This window comes from Ixodes scapularis, unplaced genomic scaffold, assembly GCF_016920785.2.
Source record: "Ixodes scapularis isolate PalLabHiFi unplaced genomic scaffold, ASM1692078v2 PGA_scaffold7__128_contigs__length_106722199, whole genome shotgun sequence".
Taxonomy (NCBI): Eukaryota; Metazoa; Arthropoda; class Arachnida; order Ixodida; family Ixodidae; genus Ixodes; species Ixodes scapularis.
The window spans coordinates 33,872,995-33,889,988 of NW_024609882.1; the positions used below are offsets into that span (position 1 = coordinate 33,872,995).

The following is a 16,994-nucleotide window of genomic DNA, read 5'->3' on the forward strand; positions in this document are numbered from 1 at the left end:
AACGCAGCTTATACAAATTCAGTATGTTCCCATTATGGAAAAGGGCAATTCAGGCTAAGCCTCTAAAACAGAGCCAAGCCCACATTTATAAAAATAATCGCATACGTCTGTTTACAGCTGCACCAAATATCAGGAACATCAAAGCAAAGTGAGATATCGCTTAGTGGAACTTGAATATGACTATTGTCAGTGCTGCACCTGAAACAAAAATGTCAGTGCCCTTATGTTTGTCTTTTCAGTAAATTTTACATGATCTAGTTCCTTATTAAGCATGTCCGTTTGCAACATGTCAGGATTACAACATTTTTATGTATAAATTATTTTTAATATTTTAACGATCAAGGTTTTTATTTTAACGATCAGTCTACAATATGGGGACGACGACCATGCAGTGGTAGTTCCTAACACTTCAGAGCAGTCTGGAGGCAAGCAGGTTCACAATAGAAAAGGCTTTGTTTTCATTGCACCGTCTAAGGCCAATTATTGACTACCATCAGAGGGCGACGACCATTCCGTGGTAGTCCTCAGCACATCAAAGCAATCTGGACGCAAGTTGGGGTCACAAAATTAAAAACTTTGTTGTAATGAAACCGTTCAAGTTCAATAAATGACTACGATCTGAAGACGATAGCGATGCCGTAATTGTCCTCGCTATTTCATTGCCCTCTGGAGGTACCCCAATGCCCTGCGGAAGTGTATTAGCACCTTTGAGAACGAGGCTAAAAGAACAGTTCAAGCATGTGCAGCATCCACAGGCACTTAACAGGCCTACACTGCAGTTTTCTCTCACATCGGAAGTTGCAGCTATGTATAGAGAGGTTATAGATTCCAAAAAGCACTCGGCCTAAAACAAGATCCTGGCTCACAAAATAAAAACTCTCTTCAGAAATGGAAAAGTACAACCTAGCATCCTTGCCCTCTGGTGAGAGAAAGAAATCTGCAAACGGTACACTGAAGGGGAAAAGAAAACAGAAAAACTTAAATACGAGGCGGAATAAAAATTATTCACTCTGGCTATTGCATAGGACTTTGCACATTGCACAGGCAAAACCTTGGCTGATTTGCAAATGACTTATCACATCATCCACTGTCACTCGTCTACAGAGTGACGAACCGAAATTTTTATCGGTCCGGTTCCGGTTCGGGTTCACGGCTTACGGTTCAGTTCCGGGGAGCAAAAATAACGGTTCGAACTGGTTCGAACCGGTTTTAACCGCTAAATTGAGACTAGATTTTCCGCGTTCTTTTGGCAGTATGCATTGATTCAACAGTGAAACGAGTAACTATATAGCCTTTTTATCATTCGTAAAATTCCCTTTTATTTTCAGGTACCAAAAATAAATTGCGTTATATAATTTCGATGAAACAGTAAAATAATCCCTAGATTAACACATATGACTCAGCATCTGTTTTTGTTTTTTTGCCTCACTCACATATATTTCACCCGAAACGAAAGTTTCTCAGTCTGGTAGTTCGCCTAATATACCTGTGATAGGTACAGCTTTGAGTCGCAGTACTAAAAGTCGACTCCTGTTGTGCTCTTCAACTTAAGAATTATTTACAGTGCATAAAATCATGAAATGAGCGCGTCCTCACCATGTATGTACTAAAATCTAGTTTACAGAATACATTTCACAATATATAAGATCACGACACAACTGAGTTAAAAGCAATAATATTTTCAAAATCTCAGGTCAGTTCTAGGACAAACCCTTTCAGTCTACCTGTTATAAAAACATTGAGCGGCTATCAAAATGCTTGCTTTCCTGACCAATGTTGTTTACCCTCAGCACCACGATGTAGGCCAATAATCATGCACTCAAATTTGATCTGGCCTAAAATAGCGCGTTCCGAAGTGAACATTTTCGACATAACTTGGCGTTTGAAGTTTGTTCTTGACAAGATGCCGCCCAATTCAATTTGCAAATAAGCATCATCCTTTTAATTTTTATTTGTGGTACTCGACATTGCAGATACTTAATTTGTTACTTTCTGACGGTCTGCATGCGCAATCGTCATAGTTCCACCACTCGCCACTGTGTACTTTGTTTTCGTCCAGCCCACAGACACATAGCATTGCTGTTCATCCCATTAACGAGGCAACAGACTTCTATATGTTTGAGAAGTTGAATATGCATCAGGAACACATATGTTATTAAAAAAAAAGCTTCCAAATAAAAAAAAAATAATGTTTTTGTTTTCGTTTTTTTTTAATTGCTTTTGAGGATAGAAATACCGCAAAAGATTTAAAAATGTATTCAATCAGGGGTGTTCTGGAAGGACACGCCGCCACGTGGAAGGCGGTACGACACTTGCTAGAACGCTTTTTTCTCGTCAGGTGGAATCGAGAATGGCTATTGTTTCTGCCTGCGTGCAGTGGATTGGACTGTCCTGCACGTAGAACATTCTGACCCTGCTGTGCAAAAATTGGCGCTACATCACGCTGTACCGAAACCCGAGCCATCCGTGAGGCGTGCAACGTCTGTGTAGATTATGTGATGGTCACTGTTGGTTATGATGGATTTCGCCCCCTTCGGGTGTTCTTTTATCTGCCACTTGCGCCTTTCTTTCTGCTCCGATTTAATCTGCTTTGGTCACGGCTCTGGCTAAAAGGCGGAGAACATCGTGGCAGCAGTTGCAGTTTGTCAACGACGTGGCCCAGCTTGGTTATAGCGTATGCCAGCCTGCCAGGGTGGAACGCAGCCGGGCTCCTTGGGTGTTATTCATCGTTTCGAGGAGATCATCATAGTCATTGAGATTGTTGCAGCTTTGAGCACCTCAAGGCGGGTGTAGAGTAGAAGACCCGCTACGATGCGACCCATTTTGTGTTCCCTTTTATACTCGAAATTTCACCGCCACCAAGAAGCGTCTCAACCAGCCGCGGTTCGTACGAGTACACTTTGGCCAGACTAGGACCAGCACGCATCTGTAAAGTCATGAAAATTCCAACCCATAATGGTTTATGACACCTTTAACGGGGTGGTGAAACGATATTCAATTGGAATGTTTTTTTTTTTTTTTTTTTTCACTTTACACGAGCTTACTTGCTCTAGTGAGACTTAAGGATACTCGCACGCAACGCCACCGGCCAAGAAACTCATTTGTCGCGGTGTAATTTCAAGAACAAAAGAGAGCGTTTTCATTCCATCTCTCCTTCGCGAAACTTGATAATGTAACTGGAGGATCGCAGTATACCCCGGTGAAGATATTTGAATCTGGGTTATAGATTGGACCCGAGCATTGCGTGGACACTCGGTCTGGGCTCGTGATAATCGATAGCTCGGGAGGCATTCGGGTAGTGGCCCGTGTCCCATTGCTGTGATGACAATAGCCGAACCGTAACAATAGCTGGAACTCGGCGCGTGTCCTGTGACTTGCCAGCCCAGCGAGTGGCTATGATCAACATTGGTGGCATATAATCGACTCCAGGTCACGTGGCCGCTTGTTCTGGCTGCGAGTTGAGGATGTGAACGCCCCTCATTTTTCTTTAATTTTTTCTGCGACTTTGATTGCGTGTGGTGAAAAACGAACAGGTGTTTCACAGCTCGTTAACGTCAGGGATCCGTTCTGAGCGGTAAGCGCTATTTGGGCAAACTACAAAAATAGTTGCACCGCCCCTTTAATGGTGAACAGAGTATAGCATGATCCTCAAACTGAATCTGATTACGATCATGCCGTTTGGTGTTACTTTGGCAGGTTATTTTCATATCATAATGCAATCAAGGCGTTAGATTAAAAGAAGTGTCTAGCCTGCTAGATTACAAGAATTGTCTAGCCTGTAAATGCACAAAACTCTTACGTACCAATTGCACTTACAAAGACTTTAATTCAATTTGTAAATAGTGGCACTCGTTAGCTTAAACACTGGCTGAAAATGATAGGGTATATATACAAACCGGAACCCTCGCCTCTTCCAGTACCAGCTGAGTTCTCGGGGTTCTTCCTTCCGCATCGCAACCACCCCATACTAAGACGCTGAACCCGAACAGGCGCTCTGCCCCCTCCACCTCCCCCCTTTAACTCCCTGTAGAGCGGGAGGGACTCTGGCAGCGACCACGCTGTCTTTTACTTACGCCCCCTTTCTGTCCTCTCATCCCTCACTTCCCTCGCCCTTACTGACAGAGACACGTACGCATTTACTATGCAGCGGATTTCGGTGGTTTCGGTCAAAATAAAATCACTTTATACTGCTGGCTTGGCAGGTGGGTTTTATAGAAAATCGTAGAGTTGTAGTTTCGGATATGTTTGTGCGGTGTACTGCTTACATGTATATACCTTTCGTCTAGATTAAATTGGCTCTAAGTCTGCAGTGCTAACGCAGGACTGGACAAAAATAACATTTTTTTTTATAGGCACCTTCACTTAAAATTTGCACCTGTGTTCGAGTGCGGTATGTTGGTTGGTGGTCATGGTGTGCACGTGGTACTTGCTAGTGCATGAACGTGCTGCCTGCAAGACCCATAAACAAAAACAAAATTCGTTCTCTTTTACCGTTATATAATTATAACTTCAGCAATTTTACTATAGGATGGTGTGGAATATACAGCAGGTGGCGAAAGCTGCCGCCTAGTTTTAGAAGCTGAGCTTTGAGCTGTCAGGCATCTATTTATTTACAACTGAAACAGATGTCCTTCTTATCTCCTCGGTTCCATAACACTCGTTATAATCGCTTCCCCCCTCCTTCCCCCCCCCCCCCCCCCCCCCCAGTTACCTGAATGTCCGTTCGTGCTCCAAGAGCTGCGAAGTGCAGGTCACGGACGCACAAATCATTAACTCACGTCGGCAGGAGAAAACAGAAGTAAGGAGCGATGAAAATAAAAAAAAAAAAGTGGTAGCTTTCGTGAAGGTGCTACGCCTGTGGTTGGTGTCGACGGAATTTACCCAGCGATTCGTCGCCGCTTACGGCAAGCATGCGCTGTGCTCAATAAAGTCAGCATCCTCATTTCTCGGCTAACGTGTTTTTTAGCATTCTCCGCTTGGGCGAAAGTAGAGCCAATATAGCAAGACGCAGTAGGGAGAAATCGCGGTGATCCTGCCACACATGCACACTGTCGTTCTTACTGTATATGAATACGGTACCGGTATTTGGAGACAGATGTTCAGAGCGTCTGATGTGGAAGATATGGAGGACGTGGAAGTGGAAGACGTTGAATAGGCGTACACGCCCTCTGTTCTTTCTCTCCACCAAAAAGTCGTGCTGTTCGTTATGCCTTACTCGAAGGACTCGCATGTCGCTTACCGGCCGCAATGTTGTTTTGTGGGGTAGTCACTTTTGACCACCGGGTGTTTAACTACGTACGGGGTTGTCATTTTCGGTTGAGAGCTGGTTACATATGTGATAACGTTTGATCGACCTTTTTTTAAGACCGTAGCTGCGATGCAATTTGATCTTTGAGGCTACGAGTTCGACTTCCGGCTGTCAGTACGATAATTGCTTGAAATCGAACGTTAACCACGGACATCCTGCTGTGATGGTTTTACCAACCCGCATAGAGCGCTTTCGCAGGTTCGTGTGACAATCCGGTTTCCGCATCAGTGGTTGTGCACGTGTGAATAACTCATACTTCCCGTGCCGTTTCTGCTATTAAACTATAATGGGTGACAAGTTAAGCATTCAGTGCGAGCTTTCTGCGTTTGAGAGCACATCGTCGCACGCGCAATCAAAGCCCAGCGGGAGGCAAACAGCACGGTTGAAGGCAGAGCTTTTACTGCATTCCGAACATGTCGCCGACTATTTAAAGAGCAGGTGTTCCAAAAGGCGCCTTTCGCGCATCGGAGCACAAAGAGGGGCACGGCAATCAGAGAGCGAGCAGGGAACGCGGGATGACGAGGCAGCCAAGCGCACGCCGTCATTGGCTGAAGTAGGGGGTAAACAAAAGCTCATGGGCGTATTTGGCAGGTAAAAAAATGAACGAGGTTTTCTAGGAACGGGCTAACTTGCACGCCTCATAGGTTACTTTAAAATGTTGCAGCGTCTGAAGCGAGCTTTCTGGAACGAGCGCTCGTGGTATACAGTAACTCACAAGGTGAGAACACTAGATCGTGTCTTTGGAAGTCCCGGCATAGTTTTCTATATACTTCACGACAAAGCCACGAGAAGCGGCCGCCGAGAAAGGTGAAGCGGCAGACAACGGAGGAGAGGAGAGCCACGTGACTAGCGCCCCGCTGCGGCGAGACGCCGAAACGCAGCGTCTCGCTGCTGCCGCGAGATGCTGCGGCGCGACGCGAGGACCCGAGAGTGTGTTTTGGGTCCTCTCCGCTGCAAAAGCTGTGCGCTGACGTCCAGCTTCCCCGAGAACTGGCTCTTTGATGCTCTGTCCTACCAGATCTTCGCGCTCCAAATCTGCGACCGGGCACTCTATGGCTCCGTTGTCGAACTGCCAGGCTTTGTGAGCCTAGACATAGCCTCCTCTATACTGACAAAGTCTGGCAGACCGCCACGGGAAGCGGCCGTCGAAATCGAAAAGGTAGAGCTGCAAACAGCGGATGAGAGGGGAGCCACGTGACGGGCGCCCCGCTTCGGCGAAACGCCGAAACACTTCTCCCGAGCGATGGAATGTCCGCTCGTGGTCCTCGCGTTCTTCGCGCTACAGCTTCTTTTCTCGTCGGGCTCGAAAATCATGTTTCGGGTCCTCACCACTGCAAAAGCTGTGCGCTGACGTCCAGGTTCCCCGAGAAATGTTCTTTGCTACCAGATCCCCGCGCTCAAAATCTGCGACCGGGCACTCTATGGCTCCGTCGTCGAACTGCCAGGCTTTGTGAGTATTAGCAGCGAGATGTTTTGGTGGCGCCCTCCTATGGTTCCCCCTTGTGACGTCATTGCCTTGCGGACAACATGTTCGATGGCGTTTGTAAATAGCATGGTGAAAGCCTGAAATCATTGCGCTCTCAAAGCAACACTGCCGACGCCGTCGAAATTAAAGTTCTTTCATTCCTCTTATTTCCGTCGATGGTACACCCTTTCCGACGTCATAGTCAGCTTTTGGGCCAATCGTGGAAGGCCGACCACAGCGACGCTTTCGGTCGCGCACGTCGCCAATAGGAAGTATTCACTGGACGCCATATTTGTGGGTGATGTTTAAAGCGCCTGCTCAGAACGAGCTCATATCAATAGGCTGCTAAGACCGGCACTCTTGATGGTGCGGAATGCACGTTGGAAAAGAACTGTGGAAGCTCGCCATCAGCACGCGCTCAGAATTCGCGCACACAGCTATGGCCACCAGTGAATACTCCCTATAGGCAGTATTCACTGGACGCCATATTTGTGGGTGCTGTTTAGAGCGCATGCTCAGAACGAGCTCACATCAATAGGCTGCTAAGACCGGCACTCTTGATGGTGCGGAATGTACGTTGCAAAAGAACTGTGGAAGCTCGCCATCAGCACGCGCTCAGAATTCGCGCACACAGCTATGGCCGCCAGTGAATACTCCCTATAAAGGAGGCCATGCTCCCGGCCTCCAGCAAGCGCTCGTTCACATCAGCCGCACCTGGGCTGCACGTGCACGCTCGAGGCTCAGGAAACGCCGAAGCGTTATTGAAGGTAGCGAGATCGCGCTGGAGACGGGAGTACTGAATCTCCTACCTGTCGTTCTCATCTTGTCGGTTACTATTAAAGGGTATGAAAGGCATGCGAGATCGTTCTCCTTGCTTTGAGACGGAACTTTCTGACGCTTTAGTTGTCCTGTAACAGAATAATTTTAAATAAACTAAAAAAAAACAAATTACTTTTTTCAATCTTCAGCTGCCTTTATTTGAGCAAAAATATTAAAGACATAGCTTCACCCGTTCAAGATGGCTGCCTTTGTGCCAGATCTAATTCGTTTTATATATCTGTGATATCGGTGTCTGTTTTTTTTTTTTTTTTTTTTTCTAGCGAAAAGAAGAGCGCGACGGGTTTTAAGACCGTTGAAATTAAAGTTCATTTCGAGGAACTTTTCTGGCGTACACCGTGCAGTACGCAAGAACGAGTTTCATTTATTCCATTCGAAGTTGCTGGAATAAATCACGTATTTCTTGAAGCGTGCTAAGAGGGAAATAACTTTTTTTATAAACATCATACTAAAAAAAAAAAAGAAAAAAAAAACTCGAGAAAGGATGTACCGGTAGCGTCCTGTGGATGAGTGACCGCTCATCTCATCCGATAATTTGATATACCCTAAAAAAAGCTTTTTTTTTTAAATTATAATCGAGTTTCGTCGACTTTCACTTTTCTTGCTTGTTATGTTTTTTGTTTTATTTTTGGCTCGAGCTTTTTAAATTTTTTGGTCATTTCACTTTTGTTAGCCTTGCAGCTTCACCGCAGAACAAAAGACAGTGCTTATTGTTTCGGTTGAAATTAAAAATATCAAAATACACATAGCTGAGAAAAAAATCTGATTTATAATGTGCCTGCTTGCAGGGATGACGTTTGAAGTACCATAGACCAGCTGAGCTCTCTAACGTCACACCACTGAGGTGGCGCTGCTGTCGGTGCTGCGCATGCGCAGAAGCTTCGCCACATGCACAGTTGGTGTCTGTGCAAGTGTAGTGCCCACACCCGGTATTTTCAAACCCGGGCTTGTTTGTAAACAGTGTGTTCGTGTATACTTCGTTTCAGCGACGCAGAGAACGCTACGAGCTAATGGGTCAAGTCAAACAGCGCGAAAAGCGGACGTCACTGGGCTTTTTCTGTTTACGATTGGTTCAGGGATGATAGAACATGTACGCGAACATGACTAACACCATGACGGTGCGTTTTTGGCGCTGTTTGACTTGTCCCATTAGCTCGTAGCGTCGAGTGCGTCTGGACTTATCGGTGAAACAAAGTATAACATTGAAAAGGTTGAAGTTTCATAGACGTCGTGACAAGATGGAACAAAAACGGTACAGCCTGTCTCTGTTCTGTTGCGTGTGCCCCGTTCGTAGTTACTTTCGGAAAGCCTCACCTCAAAATAATTTCGAGAATGCCGGTGATATGAATGAAAGAAGAGTACCTAGGAAAACTTAGGTTCACAATTTTTATTCATCAGGAAGCGTTCAGGTATTGTACGATTGCAGAACGAGGTATGTTCGTTCCAGCAACGTAGTTTTTACAGGGATACTACAGCCATAGGCGCTAGTGGGACACTTCGCGGTTTCGCTCCATATCGACGCGGGCCATTTTCGGCACTCCGCCCAAACATTCCACGGGCCGCTGGTAACGAGATAACAAACAAGCAATATACGATGCATGGTGTTGCATGGTAGCAAGATAGCACGCATGGTCAGTAAAACAGATTCTGCCGGGCAATCTGGCAGTGCACTAAAATAGGTGTCTATGTGACCCTGAGTTCGCACAAACAATTCTCTGGAGATTCTCAAATAAAACTGCCTTAGAATATTACGATGAATTTTCTTTCAGAAAGCAAGGGGGAAGGAAGTGCGTTAGTGGCACGTAAAGGCATCTGACAGATACAGATTTTTATTTTTTAAAAGAATAGCCAGAAATATGGTACTAATAGTCTTTGCTTCTTTAAAGAAACCTTCAATTTGAGAAGGAACTTCGTCTTGTTTACTTCCTTGTCCCTATTTATTCGGCGCTATTCGTTTAGCACGTGTGACTATTAGTACCAAAGTGTGGTATGAAAAGCGCTCCCCTTCTACGCAGACAGCCGAAATGCTCTCAACTTAATACACCCTTATTAGTTCCAAAATGATATGGAATTTTCGCCCGGTGCGTTTCTCGGTTCAATACGAAACGACTATGAAGACTCATTGGCGCGCTCTTGCACTTTTACCGTTCATTCAGTCCATCTTCCCTGAAATGACACCATAGCCGCTTCGACGTCACACTCAAGCTGCCTCTGTGTTCCACCTTATGGGTTGCGTACATGTTTACCAATTTTATTTGTGTTTTCCGCATTGACGTTTAGTTGATAGTAGCCGCTTTGTTTTTCTCGCCATTGCGTGCGTCTTGTGTGTATGCTTATACAGTCTGAAGTTAGCCTGCCACAACGAACGACTTGTCTCTCAGCAGTAGACGAGCACTATAGCTAGTGAAGTACATTGGCTAGCATTGGTCTTTGACGTGCGACACGCAGTAGTGATGCACAACCGCACGCTGGTGCGATACTCATCCAGGTCGAAACAGGTAGGGGTGGCGGATTGAACCCGTGATCCTTGGGTTCTGCATCACGAGCTTTTGCTCCACGCGCTCCGAGCTGAGACCCGAATCCGGATACATGGCGTGAAAGGCGGCGAGAAATCCAGCGGCTATGATTGGCCGGCGCCAAGGTCAAGGGTGGCGTTGACCAATCACGGCCGCCAGATTTCTAGCTGATTATTTCGCCAAGTGTCCAGATTATAGGGCACCTGGTGTGCGCTAGTCCTCTCGGCCACCGATCCCCTTTCTTTCGCCATTCTTGTCCCGTTCTCTGGCGCTTTTATTTTTACAGCAATGAGCAGCGTGCCTCGATATGCTGGTAAACATTTGTATCCAAGTTCGAGTGATTTCAGTGCACAAACTACTACTTGTGGCCACCGCCACAACCCCCCCCCCCCTCAAAAGACAATAATAAAAACAAAAAGAGAAAAAAAAAACAACTGAAGAAGCTTTATAGTGTAACATTTTCTATGATAACGAAGGCGTTATGACCGGTCACAATCAAGCCGCGGTGCCCCGGTTCTATTGCAGCCGTAGAAATAGAAGTATACTGGGAATTGTTTCTTCAGTGAGAAAGCTCGCTAAGTTGTCATGCGTTCTCCCAGGGGAGCATAGAGGAACAAGAGTGGTGTGATCCTTGGAGCATTATGCTGTGGCATCCGAAAACTTTCCGATGCAAGACATACTAATGCAAAAGACGCGCACTCTTTTTTTAGGTACTCTGAAGCTGGCAGACATCTGACATTCACGGTGCTTTGCGTGTAGCCTGTGCTGATCAAACGGTACTTTTCCGCCGGTATTCTCGCTTTCGTGGAGGGAGGACCTGTCAACATAAACACCCAATATACAGTGGCCGAAAACGGTAAGAAATGAGTGAAATGCGATTGTCTGACCACTCTGTCAGCGCGTTATATTAAAAGGACGTCAAGGCAAATTGAGCCTTTTTTTGTTTGTTATGGAGGTGGCATTTGGACTGTCGCCCTTTTGCGCTCGAAACTAACATGCTAAGGGGTGAATGGGGCTAGAGCAAAAAGATGCAGCACGTTATCGACATTACTAAACCAGGCTATTTTTTAAAGCTTTAACGCTAATTATAATAATCATTCAGCAAGAGAGTGTCGTATAATGGCACGCATGAACAGTTAAAAAAGTGCTAGGTCATTAAGACTCGTTTTCATCATTGGTAAACCCAAAAGGCACGTTAAATGCATAGCATATATATGTCTTTTGTGGCGTTACGGTGTCACCTGACGTTACCGTATCACGTGACGTTACGTCACGTATCTTTGAAGTATCACGTGACGTCACAAGTTCTCGTGAGAACGTGACGTGATGATATTTTGTTGTTCATAACACGGTATCCCGTGACGACATGACGTTACGGTGCCATGCAACCACCGCAACTTCATCAGAGTGCTCACGTGATGATGTCACGGGGAATATTTTGACACGAAGATGACGTCACGTGAACGCCGTGACGTCATCAGCGTGACGTCACTATTGAGGCAACATGGCACCGTCACGAAAGCGCTAAGAGTTGGCCCATGTGAACGCTAAGCATTTAAAATTGCAGCTTACGTAGATGAACTCACCGGGATAGCATACCAATACCCGAGTATATGTTTTATGCCGGTTTTTGTCTGAGATTTTTTTCAACGGAGTTGCTCCGAGTTCCTGAATTGTAGAGTTTTCCAAGTTTCCCCGTGTTGCGATCGATATGGTTGGACTGTGGAGATCTCGATTTGGGCGGAATGGATTGATTTGCGTTGGCAATCGATACCTTCACCCTCGAGGGGCAAAATGGTCTGGACATCGTATTCTCAACTCAACTTTTCTTTTTCCTGACTCGAGCCATTGTAGGTAGAACTAAACTAAAACGATCGCATGGGACCCATTGATTTTGCGAGAAAGCTTGAGGTGAAAATTTTAGTGTAACCAAACTGTGTCTTTTATAGACACACACACACAGACACACACACACGCACGCACACATGCACATATAAATACTCCTACGTAAAGTATTTATCTTGTTCATGAGAGTTTTTGTCGTGTGTTGTCTTCAAACCAGCAACTTAAATTCCTTCTAAGAAAGTCGTATAGTATATTATAAGTAGTCTCTAGATATGTACGAAAATACACCAAATAGGTATATTTCTTATATTTAAATAAAGGAACGCAGATGGGAGAGGTTTACATACAAATAAAATATCGAATTATTTGATCTTGAACACGTACTATTTCAAGACAAGTCAGAGATATCCCTCAGTTTTATGAAAATTTTTGTGATAATTGTTGTAGTGAAATTAAGATAAGTAGGACTTATACATTTCGAAAAATAGCTTTTTTATACTTTACGCTTGTGCTACAGGGCAGCGTGTTTTTTACTCAGTTTTATTGGTGCTCTCAACGTCTAAGTGTAAACGTACACGACTTGGACAGCTAGGAACACAACTTTAGCTTCTTACATCTCATGGCATTTGACCATATGGCGCCTGTGTTCATCGGATTACAGGAATATATTTGAGAACTCACAGGGAAGTAAATGAAAAACACTGTTTACAAAATAAGATTTGAATGACGGAGAAATACAAATGTCTAATTTACAATAAAAAAGCGCCGTTGAGATATTCATGTGATTACATTCGTCTTCTCTGTATCACATTTATAGAGATTGTGGCTTCGCGAACTTAATTATTCAGGTTCATACTGCGTCCTATCCAGATATTGGGAATTGGTACACAGCCATTGTAAAAAAAAATTATCACGAGAGAAAAATACGTATTTAGACAATAATAATCCCCGAAAACGCATATGGCGGTGCAGGCTAGAACTAATGTTTGTAACCTGGGGTAGCCTGAAGATCCACGAACAAGAACGACTCGATTCACTGGCGTAAGCAAAACTCGGCCGCTTACCGCGACCTTCGAGTATTTCCGTTCCTTCTTAATTCACTCACCCGACAGATGAACGAAATCACCCCTGTAGACTTCAGGCCGCTTTGCCACTTAGCAGAACTGGTGTTTTCACTCGAGCTGTCAAAACGACGCCGAACGACCTCTCTGCGTCAGTTGTCTCTCCAAAATCGTCGTACGTCTACGCATCACCTACGTCTCGAACGATTCTGTGCTTGTCTTTGCAATCTTCTCGGCAGCTTCTGCAGCGAATTCGAGTGCTGAGCGCGCACTGATTCTGGCTTCTCCCAAGGTGCCGGCATGTTGTCAGCGAGTTTTTCGAGAGACCGTCTCGGGAGCGCGAGTTGTACCAAGACTGCGTGTACTGTCGCGGTACGCTCGGAGCATCGAGAAAGGAGCAAAGACTTTCCATTTCAGATAAGTCCACTTTAGATTTGCACTAGCGGCTACTTTGAAGGTTGCCGTCGCTGACAAAGCCGGTGGATTTAGGATGCGCCGTTGTCTTTCTTATCGCGGGATCAAGTACGGAAGTAAGAGGGCAAATATCTCCGTACGCCTGAACCTGTCGAGTTTCATGTCAACATGTTACGTCTGGAGGCTTCTGTGTCAACCTTCGATTGGAGTTTTTAAACCCTTTTCGTGGGTGTCAGTCGAGCCCGAGGCTCGACGACATCTACAAAAATTATTAGCTTTAACAAGAGCTGTTGCTTCCGGGTCTTTTTAGGTGTATCGTGTAGTCACTTTGTGGGCGCATGTAACAAATACTTCAGCAAAGAAAAGAATCTATGCAAAAGTGTTGGCTGACAAGTTTTTTTTTTCTGTTTTACTGAAATGATTCTTATTTGCATCTAGAATGTGAGTTCTTATTTGACCATATTAGGCTTAGGCGGACGTTGACTCATTGAGCCCTCTTTCAATCCAGGAAACTGTGTTTTTAAAAGTTAGCGCTCTATTACCGCCGCTATAGTGTCGCATTCACACTAAGCTTCAACTTTCTGTAGCGCGTAGTTTATTTACGCGCGGACCAAAAAAGACTGTTTAAAACGCAGCTCAGGCGCCCGTTTCATGGTTGAGCGGCGTCGGCGTAACCGCGCGTTGCATTATGGGACGTTTTCCCACTAAAGTTAGCGGGGAAATTTTTCCGCTAAACATGACGGGGAACGTTTTTTTGCAAAATTTAGCGGGAAAATGAAATCTTCAAATACCTTCCCCTCCGTACCCTTCCCTCCTCCCCTTCCTCTAAAGCTCCGATCTAATTCCGCATTACAAAAAATTGTAAACGCCTTTCATTTTTTTTTGTCTTCTCCCATATACCCGGTATATCTATGTGTAAAACTATTCACGCTTTTAGCTGGATGAAGAAGAAGGCCACCAGCATTTGGATCGCTGCCTCCTACGCTTCTATATTTTCCACATAGTTTTCGTAAATACTAGCCACACCCTGCAAACCGCGGCCCCTCCAGAGGCTCATGGGCGCCCACTGGTTCCTTGAAGCCTGCAGCTTGGAGCCCGGAGGCCCTTCTGATCTTACAACCTTAAAGGGTGTCTCACTCAGACAAGCTAAGCCTACTGACGATCCTCCCCCTGAATGCCATAAAAAGGATGTCTCTGTCTCGGATACCTCCGCGTCTTTTCCTCATCCCTGCAAAACGCCGGAAAGAAAAAAAATAGGGAGTCGATGAAAACATCTCGAAATCTACCATCATCGCCGACGTTCGCGACGATGGCGAGATAATAGATGACCCGATTGGCAATGAAGATAGTTTTATCCTCGCTGGGTATCGCCGCTAGAGGAGCAGTGGAGTACCAGTACGCCTAATCCCGAAGGATGAGACGTTCCGCCTACAACAGCAGAAGCCTTTGCACCTAAGCCGTGCGGTCAATGAAACTGTAAGGGGAAAAGTATTGCGCCATCATTTCACAGTACGCGGAGAAATTTGCATTAAAATTGCCGAAAAGGACGCCGCTCATTGTATGCGGAGAATAAAAATGCTCTGCGGTGTCGAAATTCCCCCCAAGCGTCTGTGTTCACCATTTACCTTCAATATTACGCACTCATCAAGGCCGCTCTCCGGCGGAACTCCGACACCCAGTTGCTGGATTACCTTGTACCACTGGGAGTCATCGCCGTCCAACGTCTCTTTCAGAGACATGGTCAATCAGGATCCCCAGGTACACCGACAGGTAAGGTTTGCCTAACCTTTCGTCTGAACGCCGAGAACGCAAGCCAAATAAACATGGGCTTTACAAGGCTCAACATAACTGAACGTGGTGGCACCAGCACGTTACTTCAAGTACCAAGTCATAGGCCACGTTGCAAATACTGCGAAGGAGAAACCAAGTACAAGAAATATAGAGATCAACACCATATAACAACTTGCTCAAAAGAGACCAACGCCAAAGGCGCCAACTGCGGGGTTCCACACCTAGCACATAAACTGGAAGGTACGACTCTCAGCACTATAATGTACAAATGCGTTCCTTTGAGGTTCAATAACATGAAAAGATGCAGCACATTTCGCAGAAGCTGCAGGTAACTTCCCGCCCCTAATTTTAAATAAAGATGCCTCATCTCAGGAACCGCTCCAGTTACCGCCACCGCCAGAGCCCGGGAAACCAAATAAGAAGACAAAAGAAAAAAGGTCAAAGAATTCTGCGTCGCAGGGCTCTGCTTCCGCTATATCAGATGAGACTCCTAGTGCGAATGGCCAACAAGCTCGATCATCACAGCGAAATCCGACACCGGGTGGCCTGCGGAGCTTAGGCAGCGGTTTGGCGAGTAATCCAGCTCATAAATCGAAGACGCTGAAAGATATTCCAACTCGTCCACCCCTTCTACGACAAAATAATACCACTGACAATTCTAAGGACACAATTGTAAGGATTGTCTTTACAACTATTAGAGAAGCCATGGAAGGTCTGCGAGTAGTCAAAGTTGCTTTTAAAGGCATATTGTGCTTAAAAGCCCTTATTGAGTTATAATGAAGAGAACGACTTCCATCAAGGTTGAAAAACAGAAATCCCCTGACAGTGTATCAAGGCCATAAAGATCACGTTGTACCCACGATCCCACATGAAGATGCAGGGGACTGCAAGCAAAAAGTTTTGAATTATCTTTATATCTGGGTTCTCATCCCAATGTTGGCCCTCTCAGAGGAAGCGCTTCCAGATAACCGTTCAATATCTGGATACAAGGTCTACTGCAATCCTTCAATCTCAAAATTTTCTAATGGATATGCTGCATTGTATATTCGGCAAGAATTACCTCAGTGTCAAATTGCAACTAACTCTTTGAATACCGCTGATGCTGAATTCCTTGTTGTAAAGTCGTGGTGACACTGCTTATGCATCATACAAAAGACAGTCTGCACACAGATTCAAACGCGAGTCACCGGGAGATCCCTGCTTCGAATGCCGCATGTAATGAGTTTAAGAAAACTTGGCACGTGGCATTCGAGCCACGAATACTGTGGTGATTCTTGTTTGCAGACTTCTTTTTGTATGATGTAAGAGCAGTGTGACCCCGGCTTAAAAATATCACTTAAAAAATCCTCCATCACAGTTACATCTTTTTACATCAAACCGTGCAGAGACTATGACATGTTGGACGCTTTTCTAGATTGGTGCAAGCACCATAAAGTTGGTTTGATAGTGTGCGGTGATTTTGACGCACACAATGCGCTTTGGGGAGGCAAATCAATTGATAGCCGACGGGCTTGAACAAATGTTTTTGGCCAGTGAACTCTCTGTAGCCAGCACAGGTGGACAACTTTCTACAGGCGACCCGCTACCTTTTCTGCTCTACAGTTCATAATCCTACCCTTAAGCTTTCTTGGAAAATTGCCCCGGACACCATGCACAGTGCTCATTTTCTCATTCGAATAGGTTTTCCAGGATGCAGCAAGTCAAACACGAAATTGTATAGAGTCACTATATGGGACAGCTTTCCCAGTTCCATCAGT

The 16,994-nt window shown here is 45.3% G+C and overlaps 1 protein-coding gene across 1 annotated transcript in view; it reads right to left on the bottom strand.

Moving 5' to 3' along the window:
• LOC115316272 (thromboxane-A synthase) overlaps nt 1–13,399 on the bottom strand; it is a 69,901-nt gene extending 56,502 nt beyond the window's left edge. Inside the window, exon 1 of the mRNA XM_040212176.3 lies at nt 13,077–13,399. The gene's annotated coding sequence lies outside the window, so the exon portion shown is untranslated. The remainder of the gene's footprint in view (nt 1–13,076) is intronic.
• Nucleotides 13,400–16,994: the final 3,595 nt, after the last annotated feature.